Below are 24,627 nucleotides of genomic sequence, written 5' to 3' on the forward strand. Positions count from 1 at the left end.
GTAGAGACAGTGACAGCAGTGGAGAATCCACCTCAGAGGGCGCAGCCCTCTCCAAGTTATGCTCAGATGGACACAGGTGCTGTATCCTGGCGGCTGTCGCTGAAAAGGAGAATCATTGAGCAGCAGCAGACAATGTGCAATGTACTGACAAACCTTCAAAGTGGATTTACCATGGTTTCAGAGAGATTAAGTGCATAAGAACATAAAATATAAGAGCAGGATTAGGCCATACAACCTATCAAGCCAGCCAAGGGAAAACAGCCTTGGAGCATCTATCCTCGCAAACCCGCTAAGAATTTTATACATTTCAATTCGATCACTTCTCATTTTACTAAACTCCAGAGGGTATAGGCCCATTCGATTCTATCTCTCCTCATAGCCCTCTCATCCTAGGAATCAATCTAGTGAATCTTTGTTGCACAAAAGGCAAGTATATCCTGAGGAGATCAAAACTGCACATAGTATTCCATGTGTGTTCTCACCAAAGCCCTATATAATTGAGGTAAAGCGTCCTTTCTCTTATACTCCAACCCCCTTGCAATAAAGGCTAACATACCATTTGCTTCCCTAATTATTTGTTGTACTCCTCCATATTGAACACCATTTGGAAGAAGCACTAAGGGTAGCAAGGGAGCAGAATGTACTCTGGGTGGGGGACTTCAATGTTCATCACCAAGAGTGGCTCGGTAGTACCACTACTGACCGAGCTGACCAAGTCCTGAAGGACATAGCTGCCAGAATGGATCTGCGGCAGGTGGTGAGAGAACCAACACCAGGGAAAAACCTACTTGATCTCGTCCTCACCAATCTACCTGTCGTAAATGCATCCGTCCATGACAGCATTGGTAGCAGTGATCACCACACAGTCACTGCAGAAACCAAGTCTCGTCTTCACACTAAGGACTCCCTCCATCGTGTTGTGTGGCGCTACCACCATGCTAAATGGGATATATTCAGAACAGCTCTAGCAGCTCAAAACTAGGTATCCATGAGGTGCTGTAGGCCATCAGCAGCAGCAGAATTATATTCCACCACAATCTGTAACCTCATGGCCTGGCATATCCCTCACGCTACGATTACCATCAAGACAGGGGAACAATCCTCGTTTAATGGATGTGCAGAAGAGCATGCCAGGTGCAGCACCAAGCATATCTATAAATTAGGTGCCAAACTGGGGAAGCTGCAACACAGGATGTGTGGAAATGTATTTTTATCTAAGCTGATACCACACGGTATTTTTGTGCCCTTTTTAATATATAACAAAATGGAGTCCTGGTCCTTCCAGAAATTTCTGCATAAAGCAGTCGGTTTGCATAAACAGCTAAACCTGGCTTGAAAGGGCTGATAGCCACCAGACAGCTAGGAGGCAAGTCCTGCTGAGACAAGTACCCCCCCCCCCCCCATGGTGCTCTCCTATTGTCTATACGACACCAGTTCCATGCCACCCCACCCTTTTCGAAGTACTCAAACCACCAGTCATTATCTCTTCTAGAGACCTCATCCATTTGATGCAAAAAGATAACCGACTAGGAAACTGGACAATCCTGACACAATGCAAGACAGGTAATAGCTCATTACCACACTCTCATGGAGTAATGGCCGGCTGGCCAACTAATAACCCTGACAAAAGGAAATATCTGGAAACCATGCCAGGACAAGGATGTAGTAATTAACTCTATCTGTATTCATTGACTGCGAGACAGAGCCAATACACAGGGAGAGGCCATAACTTGGGTTTTACTGTATAAATATCTCGTGAAACTGTACCATTTCGGAGGTGTTCACTTAGCCATTGACTGAGTGTGACCTTTCCCTTGCTAGCAAGTAAATTAAAGAAACTTCTGCCGGAGCTGAAAGTGTCGGAGTCATTTTTTTCGGAGGTCGAGATTTCGACAGTTACTTCTTGGAGGTTCCACCGAGATGCATACTCTCTGTCCTGTGAATAAAACAGATACAGGCATAGTGCCTCTCCAGTGAAAGGCTTCAGTGGCCAAAACAAGGTGAGCCTTTTGCTCACAAGAAGGTTTCTTCACTGTTGAATTGCATATGTAATCTGTTGTCCACAGGGGAGGTACTGCAATCTACAAGACTCGACATTTAAAAGCTAAAGTTATTTTTTTTTAACCATTTCTTTCTCAGCTTGCAAGCAGAAGAGAACGGGTTCTGGAAATATCTCGAAACAGCCCGGGGAAGGTTTCAGTAGGTAAGGTAGAAACAGCGCTATTCGATCGAAAAAGGTTCCTGAAGGTTCTTATGTGATAAGATTAGAAAAAAAAAAGCACTAATCGATCGAAGGTTCTTATGTGATAAGAGTTAATTGTTTTTAATTAGGAAAAGGTTCTTATGTGATAAGAGTAGGAAAAAAAAAGAAGCGCAATCGATCGAAGGTTCTTATGTGATAAGAGTTAGGATAATGGAACCATAAGTTTTATCAGTTTTATAAGTTTTATTAGGATAAGTTAAGGACTCGGTCTGTAGTGGCGTACAACGCAGACTGAGAATTGATTATTTATTTAGATAGAGTTTAAAGGTTATGATTTGTGTACTCGCATGAATATTGTTTGTCCTAGTTGTCCTTGTTATACTGTTGTGTGCAATACCTTTGTGCGACATTGCCATTAGAGAAATGGGAAGAGTCACTAGGGAAAATTGTGATTCGGGAATAAACAAGGATTGATTAAGAGAAGAAACAGTAACTGATTGGTTCGTGCCAACATATCTCACACACCCAGACTGAGCCCGAATTAAGAGCCTTTTCAGGCCACGTAACGGCCAGGAGAAGTGGGCGTAGAGAACTCAGTTGGCCGAAAGGATTGTGAGATCAGAAACTAGAAAATCTTTATCATCCAGAATGGGTACCGGAGCAAGTAAAACACCACAAAAGGCACACCAGCCTATGTCATGCTCCAGAATTGTGGTCAGTCTTCAATTGACCAAAGAAAAAAAAAGGGGTAAAGTGGATTAAGGGTGAAAACAGGCCATTTCCACCCGATGGTTCATTTAATTTAGAGAGAACAACATGTCTAGAGGAGTGTCTTATAAACAGAGACCCAGGTAGAAGAGAAAAAAAAAGGAAAGTAATAGAAAAGGCCTGGGTTCCGATTCTTCAAGCCCATGTAAAATTAACAGAGGAAGTAAATCAATATGTAAAAAAAAAGAGAACCTGATAGTGACTTATGGATTCAAAAAAAATAATAAAGCTAGCCAAAAAAAAGCTTTATTGAATGGAGAGAGACTTTTGTGAATGGCTTGTCTTTGAATGAGAGTGCTTCTGTGTTTTTTTTCATGTGTCTGGAAACCTGTTTAGAAAGGTTGTGGAACTGCCTGTTTGTTTTAGCTCCACCCACTTTTTCAAACAGAGTGAAGTTTTTTTTTAACCCTTCATAGTGTTGTCCTGTATGTGGGAAGTTTAAGACATTTTAAGTTAGAAGAGCAGATGTGGATTTATTCGGATGAGAAGTTACGGAGCTAGGAAATGCACAAAGGGTAGGTTTGTTGAGACATGGTCCTGGTGGTTAAAAAAAAGAGAATTTATTTGACACGCTCACTTACTTGTCGAAAGAAGACACGCAATCATTGATTATCTTGGTATGAAAGACATAAATTTAGTCTAGGAGTAAGATAAAGAACGAGGAAGGGAAGTTGTAATGCCTTGGGAAGTTGTAATGCTTTTTTTTTTAAAAAAAAGCCCTTGTGGGTCTCTCGAGATGCAGGCTGGGGGAGTACACTCCCATTGTCCTTGGTATAAAAGCTTCTAGCTCAGTAAGAGGATTTTTTTTTAGCTAAGGAGTGGCAGTACAATATTTGAATTGGGATTTTGAGATATTTCAGGTGATCTCCTTGATCAACATTTTGGGTGTATTGGAAAAATCTTGGGTTTGGAAGCCTTTTAATAAAATTAGAAAACAAGTACTTTACATTCTGTGATCTGTGAATCACTATAAACATAAATGAGAAGTCCGTTAACACACCGAGTCTTCCGGTTCAGAAGCCCAATAGTGACAAATGGAGGTTTGTCCATGACCTACGAGCTGTGAATGAATCTACTATATTCTCACAATGCTTAAAGAAGGATTTGGAATGAAGTATCCCGGAATGCTTTCCAGAGTCTTAAGCAGTCCCTCACTTCAGCACCAGCCTTGGGATTACCAGATTACACTAAGCTATTCAACTTATTTGTGCATCACAAAATCGGGTTTTGCACAATCTGTTTTGACTCAGTTACATGGGGACAGGCAGCAACCGGTAGCGTATTTCAGTACCCAACTAGATCCAGTGGCACGCGGACTACCAGGATGTCTTCCTTCGCTGGCAGCAGCTTATTATGCTATACAACAGGCTCAGGCAATAACTCTAAATCATCAGACCATTCTATACATCCCACACTCTGTCGAGATTTTACTTACTAAATGTGCCACCCAACACCTAACCTCTGCAAGAACCACTAAATATGAAGTTGAACTGTTATCAAATCCGAACCTTATAATTGCTCAGACCCGCCACCCACTATTAATGATGTGCTGACCTTTCAGACACAGGCCAGTACGGAGGAGGTGGTGACCTGGACGAAGGATCAATGTTATAAAAATCCAGAAGGAATATGGGTTCACCACGACGGCCGCGTGGTGGCGCCCAAATCCTTACTTCCATGGATTGCCCGATGTGTTCATACATTCACACATGCAGGCAAAGGGGGAATGGCAGATTATATTTTGGCAACTTGGTATGCACCAGGTATTTCGGCAATTGCAAAACAAATCTGTGAAAATTGTGTTACCTGTCAGACAATGAATCCGGGTAAGACGGAAAAAGTAGAATCTGCCTCCCACCCAAATCCAGTAGGGCCTTTTGTACATTTACAAATGGATTTTATTGAATTACCTATGTGTATGGGATTCAAGTATGTATTAGTTATTGTAGATGTGTTCTCTAGATGGATTGAAGCCTTTCCATGTAAAAAGGCCGATGCCACTACTGTTGCTAAATGTTTGTTAAAAGAAATTGTACCGCGCTTCGGAATCCCTGCTAAGCTTTCTAGTGATAACGGGTCACATTTCACGGGAACTGTTATAAGAGAAATGTGTAAAGCTTTGCAGATTAATCAACGTTTTCATTGCAGTTATCATCCACAATCAGCTGGACTTGTTGAAAGATATAATGGAATGCTTAAAAATAAGCTGGCAAAATTATGCAATGACACTGGACTGAAATGGACAGAACTGCTGTCCTTAGCTTTGATGGTAATGCGATCTGCAACCAACAGAACAACAGGCCAGTCACCGCATGAGATAGTTATGGGACGTCCCCAACGACTACCTTTTACAGCACCATTTACTGCAAAACAAATGGACATCCACAAAATGGAGGAAAATATGTTGAGTTATTGTATTGCACTAACCAAATGTATTTCCAGCTTTCATTCACAGGTAAAGGAAGCTCAAGTCAAGCCAGCGGAAGGGAAGTGTCATAACCTGGAGCCCGGGGAATTCATTTACATCAAAATCTTTAAAAGAAAAAGCAGTCTACAGCCAAGATTTGAAGGACAATACCAGGTCTTGCTGGCGACTAATACTGCAATCAAGGTAAAGGAAAGACCAACATGAATCCATGCGTTCCATTGCAAAAGGGCACCCAACCAGGAGGAAGGGAAGAAGGAACCAGAGGAACAGAAAAAGGAAGACTGAATAAGGAACTGTACGGACTATGGGGACTGATGGTGCTGGGCTTGACAGGGTTTTATTTTGCATTATTGATTATACCAGGGGTACAGACCCGCCACCGAAGGGAACTGCAAGTAAACGTATTTATGGCACTTCGTCATAAGTCTGCTCAAGAAAGAAACTTGTCGAGTTGTTGGATATGTTCCCATGTACCTGTCCACTCCAAAGGGGTTATTCCCCTGAGATCTGTCCCCTTTAACCAATCAGAAATGGTAGAATGGTTGATAGTGCAAAATAGGACAAACCTAACCAAAGTGTCAGAAACGAAGGAGCAAACAGAATGGAGGTCAGCAGGGTATAAACTTACAGCCTTCCAGGGATGGTACCAGCCCAATTATAATAATAACCATCAGCCACCCTTCCTAAGTATTACTCCCAGAATAGGAAATCCTGAAGGTATAATATGCCTAGTGAGTGATGAGACTAAAGGACCAGAAATGGGACGCAGCAAGTGTTCCCAAATGACTAAATGGCAAGCCACAACTAACCCCACTGATGGGAGAAAGATAGCAACCATTGGCTGGACAATGGTCCATAACAAAGCCCCAGGTGAAGGGTGGGAAGCTGAGACCACTCGAGTATGGATGGCGCAAAAGGACCAGGAGCTGACATCCTATAATTGCACCTACTTTATTTGTGGCCATAAAGCCTACCCATGGTTACCAGCCAACTGGACAGGGTCCTGTTACTTAGGATATGTGGTACCCTTTATCAGATCAATAAAGACTCTAAGGGATGCCTATGGAAGTCATAGATTTAAACGGGATTTGATATGGCTAAATGTAATATTCAAAGTAATGGTGCCACCCTATGGAATAGCATCAACCGAATGGCAGTTACGGGAACTGGCTAACTTAGTCGAATCAGTAGCCAACGCGACTTCCCAAGCCTTTGAAGGGGTGAATGATGAAATGGTAGCTATTCGAACAGTGGCTCTCAAGTCGTATGGCCTTAGATTATCTCCTAGCCAAGGAAGGAGGGACATGCGCATTAATAGGTGGAGCATGCTGTACGTATATCCCAGATAAATCAGAAGAAATCGGCAGTCTAGCTGAATACATTAGGAAAAAGGTAATAGAGTATAAACAGACAGTTGGCCAGGATGATATCACCTTGTGGGGTTGGGCATCGGGATGGTTGGGATCCCTAGGGAGATCTGTGGTACAGGGTTTGATCATATTCCTGCTGATAGTCTTCGCCCTGTATCTATTATTTGTCTTGGTTAAGTGTTGCTGTGCCAGGGTGGGAAAAACCATGTTACCTACCGAGACCACGGCTAGAGTTATGGTAGCAACAACTACTGAAGGCTCTTGTGTGGAAGTGGAAATAGTGAGACTGTACAAGATCAGAATGGATTAAGTTGTCCTTGTGAAGGACAAAATGGGGGAATGTGGAAATGTATTTTTATCTAAGCTGATACCACACAGTATTTATGTGCCCTTTTTAATATATAACAAAATGGAGTCCTGGTCCTTCCAGAAATTTCTGCATAAAGCAGTCGGCTTGCATAAACAGCTAAACCTGGCTTGAAAGGGCTGATAGCCACCAGACAGCTAGGAGGCAAGTCCTACTGAGACAAGTATCCCCCTCCCCCCCTCCATGGTGCTCTCCTATTGTCTATACGACACCAGTTCCATGCCACCCCACCCTTTTCGAAGTACTCAAACCACCAGCCATTATCTCTTCTAGAGACCTCATCCATTTGACGCAAAAAGATAACCGACTAGGAAACTGGACAATCCTGACACAATGCAAGACACACTCTCATGGAGTAATGGCCGGCTGGCCAACTAATAACCCTGACAAAAGGAAATATCTGGAAACCATGTCAGGACAAGGATGGAGTAATTAACTCTTTATCTGTATTCACTGACTGCGAGACAGAGCCAATACACAGGGAGAGGCCATAACTTGGGTTTTACTGTATAAATGTCTCGTGAAACTGTACCATTTCGGAGGTGTTCACTTAGCCATTGACTGAGTGTGACCTTTCCCTTGCTAGCAAGTAAATTAAAGAAACTTCTGCCGGAGCTGAAAGTGTCGGAGTCATTTTTTCCGGAGGTCGAGATTTCGACAGATGACATGCATGCTAAACAATGGTAGCAGCATGTCATAGACAGAGCTAAGCGATTCAATAATCATGGGATCAGATCAAAGCTCTGCAGTCCTGCCACACCCAGTCGTGAATGGTGGTGGACAATTAAACAACTAATGGGAGGAGGAGGCTTCATGAATATCCCCATCTTCAATGATGGCGGAACCCAGCACGCCACTGCAAAAAACAAGGCTGAAGCGCTTGCAACCAGCTTCAGCCAGAAGTGCTGAGTGGTTGATCCATATCGGCCTCCTCCTGAGGTCTCCACCATTACAGAAGCCAATCTTTAGCCAATTCGATTCACTCCATGTGATATCAAGAAACGTCTGAGAGCACTGGATACAGCAAAGGCTGTGGATCCTGACAACTTGTGCTCCAGAACTAGCCGTGCTTCTAGCCAAGCTGTTCCAGTACAGATATAACACTGGCATCTACCCGACAATGTGGAAAACTGCACCGGTGTGTCCTGTCCAAAAAAAGCAGGACAATTCCAATCCAGCCAATTACCACCTCTCCATTCTACTCTCAATCATCAGTAAAGTGATGGAAGGTTTCATCAACAGTGCTATCAAGCGGCACTCCTTGCATTAGGCGCGGTGGCCCAACCTGCAAGGACCATCAACAGGTCGGGGCCTTTAAAGGAGCGGCGTGCGGAGGCATACCACTTCAAGGTACAGCTGGTGCAGGAGAGCGACGGCTGTGAAGAGGGTGACTGGATTGGACGTCACCATAACCCAGGTCGGTGATTGGAGCATGGGCAGGTACAGCAGGAGCTGCAAGGTCAGGGTGCAGGAGTGACGAGAGAGCATGGAGAGACGTGATCGGGGCCCAGGAGAGGTTTGAGTTCGGGGCCCAGAGGAGGTGAGAGCCCAGGGGCAGCACGGGCCAACCCACACTGCAATATGTGTGTGCACTAAGTTCGTGCAATAGAGCTGGTCTCCAGTCGTCTTGGTTAATCCTTGCCATTGGATCAAGACCGTGTGAAACCCATGTGGTGGCTGGTGTGCAATGGCCACCACGCATTAAAAAAAATCCACGCACAGGCATCTTCCACCCTTCAACATGCAGTTCTGGACCTGGAATATCAGGTCACTGATTGAAACACCTGTGAACTCATCCCTTTTTGGCGTGGAAGCAAGTCATCCTCGATACGAGGGCGAGCCTATGATGATGATGACTCAAAAACAAGCTCACTGATGCTCAGTTTGGGTTCCACCTGGACCACTCGGCTCCAGAGATCATTATAGTCTTTGTCCAAACATGGACAAAAGAGCTGAATTCCAGAGGTGAGGTGAGAGTGACTGCCCTTGACATCAAAGCAGCATTTGACCGAGTGTGGCAGCAAGGAGCCCTAGTAAAACTGAAATCAATGGAAATCAGGGGGAAAGTTCTCCACTGGTTGGAGTCATACCTAGCACAAAGGAAGATGGTTGTGGTTGTTGGAGGTCAATCATCTCAGGCCCAGGACATCGCTGCAGGAGTTCCCCAGGGCAGTGTCCAAGGCCAACCATCTTCAGCTGCTTCATCAATGACCTTTCCTGCATCATATGTTCAGAAGTGAGCATATTCGCTGATGATTGCACAGTGCACCTCCAGTGCGCCAGTGCAGTCTTTGGCCGTCTGAGAAAATTAGTTTTCGAAGACCAGGCCCTCAAATCTACCACCAAGCTCATGGTCTACAGGGCTGTAGTAATACCTCCTGTATGGATCAGAGGCATAGATGATGTATAGAAGGCACCTCAAGTCACTGGAGATATATCACCAACGATGTCTCCATAAGATCCTGCAAATCTCCTTGGAGGACAGGCACACCAACACTAGTTTCCACGTCCAGGCTAAAATCCCCAGTATTGAAGCACGAACCGCACTCGATCAACTTCGCTGTGCAGGCCACATAGTTCGCATGCCAGACACGAGACTCCCTAAGCCAATGCTCTATGCGGAGCTCCTTCATGGCAAACGAGTCAACGGTGGGCAGCCGAAACATTACAAGGACACCCTCAAAGCCTCCCTGGTAAAGTGCGACATCACCACTGACACCTGTAAGATCCTGGCCGAAGACCGCCCGAAGTGGAGAAAGTGCATCTGGGAGGGTGTTGAGCTCTTCGAATCTCAACGCCGCGAGCATGAAAAGGTCATGCGCAGGCAGCGGAAGGAGTGCGCGGCAAACCAGTCCCACCCATCCCTTCCCTCGACGAATGTCGGTCCTACCTGTAACAGGGTCTGTGGCTCTCGTATTGGACTGTTCAGGCATCAAAGAACTCACTTTAGGAGTGGAAGCAAGTCTTCCTTGATTCTGAGGGACTGCCTATGATGATGAGTATTGTTTTCTTAACACAGGTGAGACTGCACACAGGGAGGTTAAAGTAACAGTGACCTCAGTCTTTATTAAGACACTCCAGAGTGCGGAACAGACCTTAGGGGCCGGCTTATATACAGCGTTCCCAAGGGATGCTGGGAGGGCCTGGTCTTGCTGGGCTGTTGAGCATGATGGGTTCGATTTCCTGGTCCGGGCTGGTGTCGTTGATCCTTTGGGTGTGTGTTGTGGGCTCGAAAAAGGTGGTGTCTGCTGTGGGTTGTTCAGGGCAGTCTGTGAACCGCAGCCTCATTTGGTCCAGGTGCTTTCTGCAAATTTGTCCATTGTCTAGTTTGACTACAAACCCCCTACTCCCTTCTTTAGCTATCACCGTGCTCGCGATCCATTTGGGACCACGTCCATAGTTCAGCACATATACAGGGTCATTCAGATCAATTTCCTGTGACACAGTGGCGCGACCATCGTTTACATTTTGTTGCTGCCGCCTGCTCTCTACCTGATCATGCAGGTTGGGGTGAACCAGCGAGAGTCTGGTTTTAAGTGTCCTTTTCATGAGTAGCTCAGCCGGGGGCACCCCTGTGAGCGAATGGGGTCTCGTGCGGTAGCTGAGCAGTACTCGGGACAGGCGGGTTTGGAGTGAGCCTTCTGTGACTCGTTTAAGGCTCTGTTTGATTGTTTGCACTGCCGCTCTGCCTGCCCATTGGAGGTTGGTTTAAACGGGGTCCAGGTGACATGTTTGATCCCATTGTGGGTCATGAATTCTTTAAATTCGGCACTAGTAAAACATGGCCCGTTGTCACTGACCAGTATGTCACGCAGGCCGTGGGTGGCAAACATGGCCCTCAGGCCTTCAATGGTGGCGGTGGCGGTGCTTCCCGACATTAGTTCACTTTCAATCCATTTTGAAAAAGCATCCACCACCACCAGGAACATTTTGCTGAGAAACTGGCCCGCATAGTCGACATGGATCCTCGACCATGGTCTGGAGGGCCAGGACCACAAACTTAGTGGTGCCTCTCTGGGCGCTTTGCTCAATTGAGCACACACGCTGCATTGCCGTACACAGGACTCTAAGTCAGAGTCGATACCGGGCCAACACCACGTGGGATCTGGCTATCGCTTTCATCATTACTATACCCGGGTATGTGCTGTGGAGATCCGAGATGAATGTCTCCCTGCCCTTTTTGGGTAGCACTACGCGGTTACCCCACAACAGGCAGTCTGCCTGAATGGACAGCTTGTCCTTTCGCCGCTGGAACGGCTTGATTAGCTCTTGCATTTCAACGGGGATGCTGGCCCAGCTCCCTTTCAGTACACAGTTTTTTTACTAGGAACAGCAGAGGATTTTGGTTGGTCCAAGTCCTAATCTGGCGGGCCATGACAGGTGATTTATCATTTTCAAACGCTTGCATGACCATCAACAAGTCTGCGGGCTGCGCCACCATCAACAAGTTTGCAGGCTGCGTCATTTCCACCCCCGTAGTGGGCAATGGTAGCCGACTGAGAGCATCCGCACAGTTCTCGGTGCCTGGCCTTTGGCGGATGGTATAGTTATAAGCTGATAGCGCGAGTGCCCACCTTTGTATGCGGGCTGAGGCATTAGTATTTATCCCCTTGTTTTCAGCGAACAGGGATATAAGGTGCTAGTGATCGGTTTCCAGCTCAAATTTGAGGCCAAACAGGTACTGATACATTTTCTTCACCCCGAACACACACGTTAATGCCTCTTTCTCAATCATGCTGTAGGCTCTCTCGGCCTTAGACAAGCTCCTGGAGGCATAGGCGACAGGTTGCAATTTCCTCGCAACGTTAGCTTGTTGTAATACACAACCGACTCCGTACGACAACGCATCACATGCTAGCACAAGTCTTTTACACGGGTTATACAATACAAACAGCTTGTTGGAGCATAAAATGTTTCTGGCTTTCTCAAAAGCAATTACTTGTTTTTTTCCCCATACCCAGTTCTCACCTTTACGCAATAACACATGTAAGGGCTCTAAGAGGGTGCTTAACCCTGGTAGGAAGTTACCAAAATAGTTGAGGAGTCCCAGGAATGACCGCAGCTCCGTGACGTTCTGTGGCCTGGGCGCATTCCCGATAGCCTCTGTCTTGGCGTCTGTGAGCCGAATGTCGTCCGCAGCGATCTTTCTCCCCAAAAACTCTATTTCTATTGCCACGAAGACACATTTCAACCTCTTCAGCCGCAGCCCTACGCGATCCAGTCGCTGGAGGACCTCCTCCAGGTTTTGTAGGTGCTCGACGGTGTCCCGACCCATGACCAATATGTCGTCCTGAAAAACCACCATGCGTGGTGCCGACTTGAGTAGGCTCTCCATGTTTCTCTGGAAGATAGCTGCAGCCGACCGAATTCCAAACGGGCATCTGTTGTAAATGAACAGTCCCTTGTGTGTGTTGATGCAGGTGAGGCCCTTCGAAGACTCCTCCAGCTCCTGCATCATGTAGGCCGAAGTCAGGTCGAGCTTGGTGAAAGTCTTGCCTCCTGTCAGCGTTGCAAATAGGTTGTCTGCCTTAGGTAGCGGGTATTGGTCCTGTAGCGAGAAACGATAAATAGTTACTTTATAATCGCCACAATTCCTGTCCGTGCCATCACTTTTGAGTACTGGAACAATCGGGCTGGCCCACTCGCTGAATTCCACTGGGGAGATGATGCCCTCACGTTGCAGCCTGTCTAGCTCGATTTCCACTCTCCCTCATCATGTGAGGTACCGCTCGAGCCTTGTGGTGAATGGGTTGTGCCTCTGGGACCAAGTGGATCCACACCTTCGCTCCGGAAAAGTTTCCAATGCCTGGCTCAAAAAGGGAAGGAAATTTGTTAAGAAACTGGGTACATGAGGCCTCATCGACATGTGATAGCACTCGGATGTCATCCCAGTTCCAGCGGATTTTGCCCAGCCAGCTCCTTCCAAGCAGTGATGGGCCATCGCCCGGGACAATCCAGAGTGGCAGTTCATGCACCATGCCCTCGTAGGTGACCTTGACCATGGCGCTGCCCAGGACAGTGATAAGCTCTTTGGTGTATGTTCTCAGTTTGGTGTGGATGGGGCTCAGGGCTGGTGTGAGTGCCTTGTTGCACCACAGTCTCTCAAACATATTTTTACTCATGATGGATTGGCTAGCGCCAGTGTCCAGTTCCATGGCTATGGGTGTAAGGGGTGGTTTGCAGGGGGTCAGCTTTCCATTCTGACCTTATATGAGCGGTTCTGAATCGCTCCCACACCCTTGGTTCTCGACACTGGAATTATGAAGGGGCTGTGACAGACTTGGACAGACAATCGGTTTCAAGGTAGGAAGCAGGTATGGCTTTATTGTGTTTAAAAAGAAGTAAAAGGCACACCTTTAATAACACACACAGACCAATACACACTGAGGGGTACAACACATTGAATAAAATGTCAAATTACAGCCTGTGGGGAAAAGAATACAGCTTAAACTCTAAATGGGGTAGAGAGGAGAATGCCGATACATTTCCACAAGTTATCCCAGCCTCCCTCCTCCCAATTCCCCTAACTAACTAAGTTATAGCTCTGAGGGTTCAGGGGCTATGCTCACCAATCCCTTTAGACAGTTGCCGGTGAATCACGGTTTCGGGGTTCGCTGCACTTGGTCTTCTAGGCGAGCCGCACCCCGGACGGAGGAGAGGACTTCGGACTGCGTCGTCTTCAGTTGGGGTGCGTCCGTTGATGCGGTAAGTTGCGTTTCGGATGTATGGGATAAGTACCCACTTTCTTTGGTTTTAATTAGTCCTTTTAGGTCATTTCTCACCTGTTTGCCATTCAGAAGTAGATTGTAGAGTGGAAATAAATGTCGATTCTTCGGTTTTTGCTGAGTTGGTTTCGGTTGGTCGTTTCGCTGGTTGTGGTAGCCCGGGTTTGTCAATTTGGTTGCTGACAACCTTCCATTTCATGGCCCTCGTGCTCAGTCGGTCCTTGACGATTTCTTATAGGTTCCTTCACGACTCCATTTCTTCACTCCGGCTGCTTGTGTCTGTCTGTGTTCCTTTCGAGTCTGTGTTCTGTTCGAGTCTGTGTTCTGCTTCGTTCTGTGTTCTGCTACTTCTGTGTTCTGCTTCTCTCCTGTGTTCTGCTAGTTTCTGTGTTCTGCTAGTTCTGTGTTCTGCTTCTCTCCTGTGTTCTGCTAGTTTCTGTGTTCTGCTAGTCCTTCCTTGTAAAACTGGGGGGATAGATATATCCCAAAAAAAGGCTCCTTTATCTCCCATCAAATCTCTTAAACTGTTCTGTCCATTGATTTTCAAATGTCTCCTTTGTCAGCAGTAACTCGATTAGGGTGTGAGAATGTGCTATCACTGGTTTTGCATTGTTTTAGGATTGTCCAGTTTCTTGACCATGATTTTCATTGTGCTTGATTGGGTAATTCGATTATCTCTTCGAGGGTGAATAGCCTGGGGTCCTTAATGCACAAATTTGGCCCCACCTCCTGTATTTGGTAACTCTTTTTCGCAGCCAAAATGTTGTAGAATCTTAAAATTGATATGCTCCTTCCCATAGATGTTTAGGGGATCTCAAGCTTCTGTAATTTAGGTCCATTTTGAATTCCCTTTCCTATGAGTCCAAACACTGGGGGGGGGGGGGGTCTCCATGAATGCATCCCCTTTTATCCCCCGCAGGCTTCGTCTGCCCCTTTAAACTAATTTTAAAAGCCCAGAAAGGGATTCTTCTCCTCTGCAGGGGAAAGGTACCTGGAATCTTTGCGAGATATTGGTAAATTCTACATGGGTAAGCCATTCAATTTTACATTTAGCATTATAGGTGGACATTTCATCGAAAATATGTGCACCCCGTGTACTTCAGCATCTGCCTCCTCTCTCTGAGACTCGAAATTTCTTTGATCCACCATGGACCGATCTTCCTCTGCCACGTGGTGGTTAGCAGGTTTTTCAGAGCTTGCAGCTTGTCTGCAAGCTCATTGGAGGTGCCCCATTGTTCCACAGCTCTTGCCAACATACCCTTTGAAGCAGCATGAATAGGCTGAATGGAAGCCTCCACAACGCCAACAAGGTGTGAATTGCCTTGCATTCATCCTTTGTTGCGGACTCTGAGTCATCTGGGTCACCTGAGGCCTGCTGGCAGTTGCAAACTCGTGGTTTCTGCCCTGTACATTTCTGCTTGCAAACACAGTTCCAGTTAATTTATGAACATTGCTAACACTTGTGTGCTGAGAGATTTGTTTGGTGTTATCACTGGTGGACATGAACGCCTGTGCTATCACAATGGCCTTACTGAGGGTAGTCTCTGCAGTCAAAAGTTTTCGTAGGATGGTCTCGTGGCCAATGCCCAATACAAAAAAGTCTCTGAACATTTGCTCCAGGTAGCCATCAAACTCACATTGTCCTGCAAGTCGCCTTAGCTCGGCGACGTAGCTCGCCACTTCCTGACCTTCAGATCGCTGGCACATGTAGAACTGATACCTCGCCATCAGCACGCTCTCCCTCGGGTTAAGATGCTCCTGAACCAGTTTACTCAGCTCCTTATATGACTGGAACCAGAGCCAGAAGATTCTTCATGTGGCTGTAGGTCGGTGCCCCGCAGACTGTTTGCAGTGCTTCCTTCTCCGTCCAGCTCGTTGGCTACAAAGTACTGGTCTAGCCGTTCGACATAGGCTTCCCAGTCCTCACCCTCCGAGAACTTCTCCAAGATGCCCACAGTTTGCTGCATCTTTGCGTTGAATTCGTATAATCGTCGCCGTTATTGTGTTCCTAACACAGATGAGACTGCACACAGGGAGGTTAAAGTAACAGTGACCTCAGACTTTATTAAGACACTCCAGAGTGAGGAACAGGCTTATATACAGTGCTCCCAAGGGATGCTGAGATCCCTTGGTATGTCAGGGGATGCGCTCCCTGGTGGCGGAACATGGGAGTGCATGCTTTACAGATACTCAACAATGATGATGTTCAGTTCTATTCGCATCTCCTCAGAAAATGAAGCTGTCCATGCCTGCATGCAGGAAGACCTGGATGACTTTCAGGCTTGTGCTGATAAGCGGCAAGTAACATTCACGCCACACAAGTGCAAGGCAATAACTATCTCCAACAAGTGAGAGTCTAACCACTGTCCCATGACATTCAATGGCATTACCATTGCCAAATCCTCCACCATCAATATCCTGGGGGGTCACCATTGACCCGAAGTTTAACTGGACCAAGTACATAAATACTGTGGCTACAAGAGCAAGTCAGAGGCTGGGTATTTTGTGGTGAGTATCTCACCTCCTGACCCCCCAAAGCCTTTCCACCATCTACAAGGCACAAGTCAGGAGTGTGAGGGAATGATGGAGTGCAGCTCCAACAGCACTCAAGAAGCTTGACACATTCCACGGCAAAGCAGCCAGCTTGATTGGCACACCATCCTGAGTTGAAATTTATTGCCGTTCCTTCATCGTCGCGGGGTCAAAGTCCTTGAACTCACTCCCTAACAGCACTGTGGGAATACCTTCTCCACAAGGACTGCAGCGGTTCAAGAAAGCGGCTCACCACAATCTTCTCAAGGACAATTAGTAATGAGAAATGAATGCTGGCCTTGCCATCGTTGCCCACATCTCGTAATGCATAAAAAAAGATCTGCATTCAGAGCTTGGAGCTTGGAGCTTCCTGTGCCCTCTGGTGAGGAGTCTCCACTGCTGTCCCTGTCAACACCATCAATTCTTGCGCGCTTGTGATGTGAGAGATACCACGTGACAACACTACTCTATCTCACACAGGACCCACCGAGGTGTGCATGTCTGCACTGGTGCTGGCTACACTTGGGTCTGCTGAGGGTTCACCCTCAGAGACTAGAGTTTTCCCTGAGGAGCCATCTTCCTCATGCGGCTGCACATATGGCACCATATGAGTGACTGTTATATTCCATGTGGCTGTATAAGATTTAATTCTGTCACCACATTGCTGGGAGGACCCCCTCTCTCTGTCTCCCACCTCCAGCAGCTTTGCAACTCCAGAGATTTCGAGGGCATGCTCCTCTGCTGGTGTCAAATTACTGAAAACTGGATTCTCTGCCTCTCCCTATTGTGTGCTCTCTTCTCCTGCAAGGAGGGAAAGAAGAGAACTTTGAGTGAGAGTGATGGAATGAGTGTAAGGACTGGATGGGCTACATCTGTAGAGGGTGATGATTAGGGAGTGGGGTGTCAATGCCAAATGGCTCCTTCTGTGCTGTTACTTGCTATGATTGAGGGTGAGTGTCAGTGGGGATTAGTTAGATGGGGATGTGAGTATGTGCATGGACATAGAGGGATGGGTGGACCTGCAATGTAGGTAGGTGTGAGGAGTGATGTGCAGGAATAGCCTTGGGAAGGCAGAGTGATGGGGATGTAGTGACTGGCAAAGTAGGATATAGGTGAGTGTGGCATTGCACTCACCTTTCCTGACCTCAGCACTAGATCCAGATCCTCCTCACGACATCCCTGCTACTGACCTCCTCTGCGATATCAAGACATGCCCTTTTTGTCTCTTTGGGTGGTTGTTTTCTTCCATCCCGAGGGGAGAGGACCTCCCTGTGTGCTCTTACTGCCTGCACCAGCACTTCCAGGGAAGCATCTGGGACTCTTGGAGCTGCCCTCTGTCTTTGTGTCTCTATGACCCACAGACTTCTCAATCTAATTCTGCAATTTTTAGCCCTTGACTGCACCTTGATCACTCCTACATCAACCTTCAAATGAGATGTGTGCAAGGCTGCTTTAAATATCATGCTGAAAATGAGTCATCGATGACATCATCAGACCCGCTCCATTTAATTGGGCCCAGAAATGCGCATGAGTATTTCAATTGTTGTCATTTAATTAGATGCGCAGTGCAGAACATCCCGACGCACTACATGGCAAGAACACACCCGACCCGACTCCAAGGTGAAGATTCCATCCAATGTGCTTGATTTTACCTAAGTTGCTACTCTGGTCTACTGCCTTGACTTTTCTCTTCAGACATAAATTCACCCTTATCTGACCTCAGAGTGATCATAAGGGGCCTGAAATCCTGGGGCTGGGCTTCCCGCATGCGCTCGCCAGAAAATAGTTTAAAAAATCCGCACCTACCTTTTGCTGCTGCGCCCTCCAGCGATCCCGGTCGGAGGCCTCTTTTTTCTCGCATCGGAGCGTGTTCACATCTTGGAGATGCGGAGGGAGAAGCTGAAGTCATGTGGCACTGGACAGCCAATCAAAGTACAGTATTCTCATTCATAATAATGGGAACTCCGTAAGTAGGAATTCTCATTATTATGAATGAGAAACCCACCCCGAAACACCCAAACACAAATAAAAAACAAAAAATCACATATTTGACATTAATTTATATTAAGGTTAATAAATGTATTAAAAAAAAAGGTTTTCCAATTTTTTTAAAGTTTTGTAATTAGGGTTTAAAATAAACTTACCTTAGTGGGCAGGGTTTTTAAAAGAAAAATGTGGTTTTAAATTTTATTTTCATATGTTTTTTATATGTTTTAAAATTCTCATGCCGGTAAAAGTAGGCTATGCACTTGCTTTTATCAGGCGCAAGAGTTTTAAGAACAGTCGCTGGGCAAGAGATGGGCAGATTGCACAATCTTGCCTTTGCGAATGTCCTTGCTGCTGAGATGCGTGTGATCTGTCAAGACAGAACTTGACAGATCGGAAAAGTCGGTTTTCGACGCATGCGCATTGCGCGCCAAAAAACGGCTTTTGCGATGCCTTCCCGGGTCCGTGCACACTCTGTACCGACCCGGGGAGGCTGGAATTTCAGGGCCAATATGATCTAATTTCATATTGAGTATGAGAGTGATTGGAGGAGTCCACCACAAGCATGAGATGGTGAGAAGTTGGAGGCCACTGGGATGATGGCCGTAATTTTAATCTGTAGGTGTGTAGGGAGTGGTGGGGCGGGGGACACGGCAATGTGGTTGGAAACCTGGTTGAAATGGTCTTTTTAATATCTTAATTCTTTGTTTCCTTTCTGTAACCATCCAGAGGAAAAGGCTAGCTGGCTGTCGGGCAGGAAGGCGTGCGGCACCAGGCTGCAGAGAAGAGGGAGAGCAGGATCGTGTGGGGTGAGGGTGGGGGGTCGGAAGGCTAGGGATCATGGGAGGGATCGGGGGCTGCAGATTGTCGGCGGGATCGGGGGCTGCAGATCATTGGAGGGATTGATAACAAGGGTTGGAGGGGGGGAATCGGATGCTGGAGGGAGAGTCGGGGGCCTGGTGTCAGAAGGCTGGAGGGGGGGATTGGAGATCAGAGACCTCGTGGGGGCGGGGGGGGGGGGGCGGGGAGGAGATGTGATCGGAGGCCTTGGGGGGAAGCTTGGGGTATTATTGGAAGGGTGGGGGTGGGGATCTGATTGTGGGGGGCGGGGGGGAGTTGCGAGACAGGTACGCTGGATCCAGTAGGTAAGTGGAAAGGCACTTAAATCCTGGATCCAGCAATCCTTGCCTTCCTTTAGCTGGCGGGTTCCCCAAGACCTGGGAAACCTGGCCAGCAGAGTTAAATATAAAATGGAGCTTCAAAATGAGGCACGCAGCTTATTATAATATTCATAATATTTAAAGTGCCAATCCGCCTCTTGGGAGCGAGTTTGCTGGCCATCCATCCCATCCCGCGTATGTTAAATCCAGAAGTGAGCCGGTTGGGGTTGAGGTTCAGAATTTTAACACTTTAACCTCTCAGCCGACCACAACCCATCCATTTTTTGGAGTTAAAACTCCCACCGATGTCTTCTTCCGTAAATAGAGTGGCCAGGCCCTGGACCATTATACGCTCCAATCAAATGAGTCCATGCATGCCTTCAACACCAGCGTGCAGACTCTGGATGCTATCATGTCTCCCACCTTAAATAGGTTGACAGATACTTTAACCTTGGCCTTACAGGGCTGCACTGATCTGCACCAAAATGTTCTCCAGCCCTGTGGTAGCAGTGAAATGCGGCTGGGCCATGAGAGGGTTGATGGCAAAAGACTCCACTCAAAACGCTTCTACTTCTCACCCACAGCCCACCTCGCAGTCAGTAGCCCACATGCTGCCTCATCTTCTAATGGCCGAGTCTGCCCCACACAGGTGCAGGTAGAGCAGCTTTTGGCGGGTCTTCACAGGTTCCAAAGCCCAGAGGACGTAGGCGAAGAACAACTCAGCTGTCAGGACAGGGAACTGAGCAGCCTGCCTCTACCTCAGTGGAAGCCACAGGGGTTGCACAACATAGGAGTAGCAGACAAAGGAAGAGTAAGGATTTGTAGTGGCAAAAACAGGAAGGCAGATTATTATCTGAATGGTAACAGATTAGTAAAAGGGGAGGTGCAACGAGACCTGGGTGTCATGGTACATCAGCCATTGAAGGTAGGCATGCAGGTACAGCAGGCAGTAAAGAAAGCAAATGGCATGCTGGCCTTCATAGCAAGGGGATTTGAGTATAGGAGCAGGGAGATCTTGCTGCAGTTGTACAGGGCCTTGGTGAGAGAACACCTTGAGTATTGTGTGCAGTTTTGGTCTCCTAATCTGAGGATGGATGTGCTTGCTATTGAGAGAGTGCAGCGAAGGTTCACCAGACTGATTCCCGGGATGGCAGGACTGACATATGAAGAAATACTGGATCGGCTAGGCTTATACTCACTGGAATTTAGAAGACTGAGAACAGATCTCATAGAAACATATAAAATTCTGATGGGACTGGACAAGTTAGATGCAGGAAGACTGTTCCCGATGTTGGGCAAGTCCAGAACCAGGGACACAGTCTAAGGATAAGGGGTAAGCCATATAGGACCGAGATAAGGAGAAACTTTTTCACCCAGAGAGTTGTGAACCTGTGGAATTCTCTGCCACAGAAAGTTGTTGATGCCAGTTCATTGGACATATTCAAGAGGGAGTTAGATGTGGCCCTTATGGCTAAAAGGATTGGGGGTATGGAGAGAAGGCAGGGGTGAGGTACTGAAGTTGAATGATCAGCCATGATCATATTGAATGGCGGTGCAGGCTCGAAGGGCTGAATGGCCTGTTCCTGCACCTATTTTCTATGGATGTTTCTATGTACGCACAAGAGTTTTGTTCTTTATTTCGCTCACATAAATGCAATTCTTATTCACCACTTTCCCGTTTGTCCATTCTTGGGTTTTAGGTGGTAATTGGCCTTCTAATTTGTTTGATGATGGAAGTGAAGACATGAATTAATGGAGACCAATGTGAGGATGTTCAAGGAATCAGAGGCAGGACATAAAGGAGAGAGCAGAGGAACAGCGTGAACCTAATCGGAGTCAGCAGCAGCGGCGTACCTTCCAGGATGTATTTTCAAAAAAGACCCAAAGAGGTACGCCACAGGATAGCAGTTAGGTGATTGGTTGGTGAGTATCACTGGTGTCTTTTTTTCTTTCTAAGTTAGGGCAGAGGAGTATACTGTTATTGGTTAATAATCTAATAAATAGAGGCATGGCAGTTCAGTCCTGTGGAATGTACATCCTGTGGCATGTGGGAAGTCCTGGATGCTCCTTGTGACTTGGACGACCATGAGTGCGGGAAGTCTTGCCAGCTAGAGCAGCTTGAGCTCCAGGTTTTGGAGCTTGAGCGGCGGCTGGCATCACTGCAGTGCATCCGCGAGGCTGAGAACATCGTGGATAGCTCGGTTCAAGAAGTGGTCACACTGCAGCTTAAGAGTGTGCAGGCAGAGAGGAAATGGGTGACTGCCAGACAGACAAGGAGGACCAGGCAGGTAGGACAGGAGTCCCCCGAGGGCATCTTGCTCGCTAACCGGTTTTCAGTTCTGAATACTAGTGAGGGCAATGGTTCCTCTGGGGAGTGCAGCCAGAGCCAAGTCCACGGCACCATGGTTGGCTCAGCTGCACTGGGTGGAGGAAGAAGAATGGAAGAGCTATAGTGGAAGGGGATTCAATAGTTAGGGGAACAGACAGGCGCTTCTGTGGCCACAGACATGACTCGAGGATGGTATGTTGCCTCCCTGGTGCCAGAGTTAAGGATGTCACTGAATGGCTGAAGGACATTCTGAGGGGGGAGAGTGAACATCCAGAGGTCATGTTCCATATCAGCACCAATGACATAGGTAGAAAGAGGCATGAGGTCCTGCAGGCAGATTTTAGGGAGCTAGGAAAGAGATTAATAAGCAGGACCTCAAAGGTAGTGACCTCCGGATTACTCCCGGTGCCACGAGCTAGTGAGTACAGAAATAGGTTGATAGAGCAGATGAATGCATGACTGGAGAGATGGTGCATGAGGGAGGGCTTTATATTCCTGAGGCATTGGGACCGTTTCTGGGGGAGGTGGGATCTGTACAAGCCGGATGGGCAGCAACTCATCAGAGCCAGGACCAATCTCCTCGCGGGGGTGGGGGGGGGGGGGAGCGGTGGGGGGAGCGGGGTGGGGGGGAGCGGAATTGCGAGTGCTATTAGCTTTTAACTAGCTTAGTAGGGGAAATAGGGATGGAATGGGGATGGGAGCCTGAGAGCAGATTCAGAAGGGAGAGAATAAAAGTTGGCTATGGAAGGCAGAAAATTTGTAAACGAGTTTGGAAGGCAGAGGAAACAAAAGCGAGAAGATAAACAACAAGGGAGTTTGGCAGTGCTAAATAATATATACTTTAATGCAAGGAGTCTAAGGACTAAGGCAGATGAGCTGAGGGCACAGAGAGACATGTGGGAGTATGATATTAAGGACTGGATTTTCAGCTTTTGAGATTTCGGGGCGGTAATGGCACCGGGGCGGTCCTGGTACCATTAAAAAAGTGTTATTGATTTAAGGAACTACATTGCTGCTCAGTGCCTTGGAATATAACATCATATATTATAGGGCTTTATTTTGGTGGGGGGAGTTTTTGCTACTTTGTTGCAGTAAAATTTATGATTCATCCTTTGCCATGGTGTCCTTGAGTATCAGGTGCAGCACAGGCCAGTCCACACTGCGATCTATGGACAGTAGGAGTATATGTGCACACTCGGTCTGTGCAGCAGAGCTTGGTCTCCAGTCATCTTGGTTAATCCTTGCCACTGGAGCAAGATCTGCTCAGGTAAGTCCATGTGGTACCTGGTGTGCAACGGCCACTCCACGTTAAAAGAATTCACGCACAGGCATCTTCCACACTTCAGGGTGCAGTTTGATACCTGGAATGTCAGGTCCCTCATTAAAATAACTGTGAACTCATCCCTTTTTGGAGTGGAAGTGGGTCATCCTCGACATGAGAGACTGTCTAATACTATATACTGTACATTGTGTATCTTTCCAATGTTCAACGGAGATGTGCCTTTATGAGGGCACATAGCGTGCCCAGTATTAGCTCCATCCCTTAGTTTTCTCCATTTAGGAGAACTGGTCCATTATGAGCTGGCGACGTGCGACTGTTGGTCCGGCAGCATCTCCAAGCTGCCTCCCCCGTGGATGGGTGACGATCCAATGGAGGCCTCGCCAGACTCCTCTTTGTTGTCCCTCTCCTCCTGAGGTAGGCATGCAATCCCCACTGGCAATGCTTGGCCCTCATGATGGCCTAGTTGTGCAACATGCAGCACAACACAATTAATTCGGATACCTGTTGAAGGAAGTATTGACGGCTGCCTCCAGAGCGTTGCAGGCATTGGTCTGCCTTTAGGAGATGGCATTTCTCTGTCAGCACTTCATAATTTAAATGGAGAAAAATTGCAAAGTGCTGCAGTACAGAGTGACCTGGGGGTCCTTGTGCATGAAACATAAAAAGTTACTATGCCGGTACAACAAGTAATCAGGAAGGCAAATGGAATGTTGGCCTTTATTGCAAGGGGGATAGAGTATAATAGCAGAGAAGTCCTGCGACAACTGTACAGCGTATTGGTGAGGCAACACCTGGCGTACTGGAGTTTTGATCTCCATATTTAAGGAAGGATATACTTGCACTGGAGGCTGTTCAGAGAAGATTCACTAGGTTGATTCCAGAGATGAGGGGATTGATTTATGAAGATAGGTTGAGAAGGTTGGGCCTATACTCATAGAAACATAGAAACATAGAAAATAGGAGCAGGAGTAGGCCATTCAGCCCTTCGAGCCTGCACCGCCATTCAATGAGTTCATGGCTGAACATGCAACTTCAGTACCCCATTCCTGCTTTCTCGCCATACCCCTTGATCCCCCTAGTAGTAAGGACTACATCTAACTCCTTTTTGAATATATTTAGTGAATTGGCCTCAACAACTTTCTGTGGTAGAGAATTCCACAGGTTCACCACTCTCTGGGTGAAGAAGTTTCTCCTCATCTCGGTCCAAAATGGCTTACCCCTTATCCTTAGACTGTGACCCCTGGTTCTGGACTTCCCCAACATTGGGAACATTCTTCCTGCATCTAACCTGTCTAAACCCGTCAGAATTTTAAACGTTTCTATGAGATACCCTCTCATTCTTCTGAACTCTAGTGAATACAAGCCCAGTTGATCTAGTCTTTCTTGATATGTCAGTCCCGCCATCCCGAGAATCAGTCTGGTGAACCTTCGCTGCACTCCCTCAATAGCAAGAATGTCCTTCCTCAAGGTAGGAGAC

At 47.0% G+C, this 24,627-nt stretch overlaps 1 long non-coding RNA gene across 1 annotated transcript in view; it reads right to left on the reverse strand.

Moving 5' to 3' along the window:
* LOC139232449 (uncharacterized) overlaps positions 1 to 18,281 on the reverse strand; it is a 155,095-nt gene extending 136,814 nt beyond the window's left edge. The window contains exon 1 of the long non-coding RNA XR_011588010.1: positions 18,200 to 18,281. This is a non-coding gene — a long non-coding RNA (uncharacterized lncRNA). The remainder of the gene's footprint in view (positions 1 to 18,199) is intronic.
* Between the last annotated feature and the right edge of the window lie 6,346 nt (positions 18,282 to 24,627).

This window comes from Pristiophorus japonicus, chromosome 2 (genome assembly GCF_044704955.1).
Source record: "Pristiophorus japonicus isolate sPriJap1 chromosome 2, sPriJap1.hap1, whole genome shotgun sequence".
In the NCBI taxonomy this organism is placed as follows: Eukaryota; Metazoa; Chordata; class Chondrichthyes; family Pristiophoridae; genus Pristiophorus; species Pristiophorus japonicus.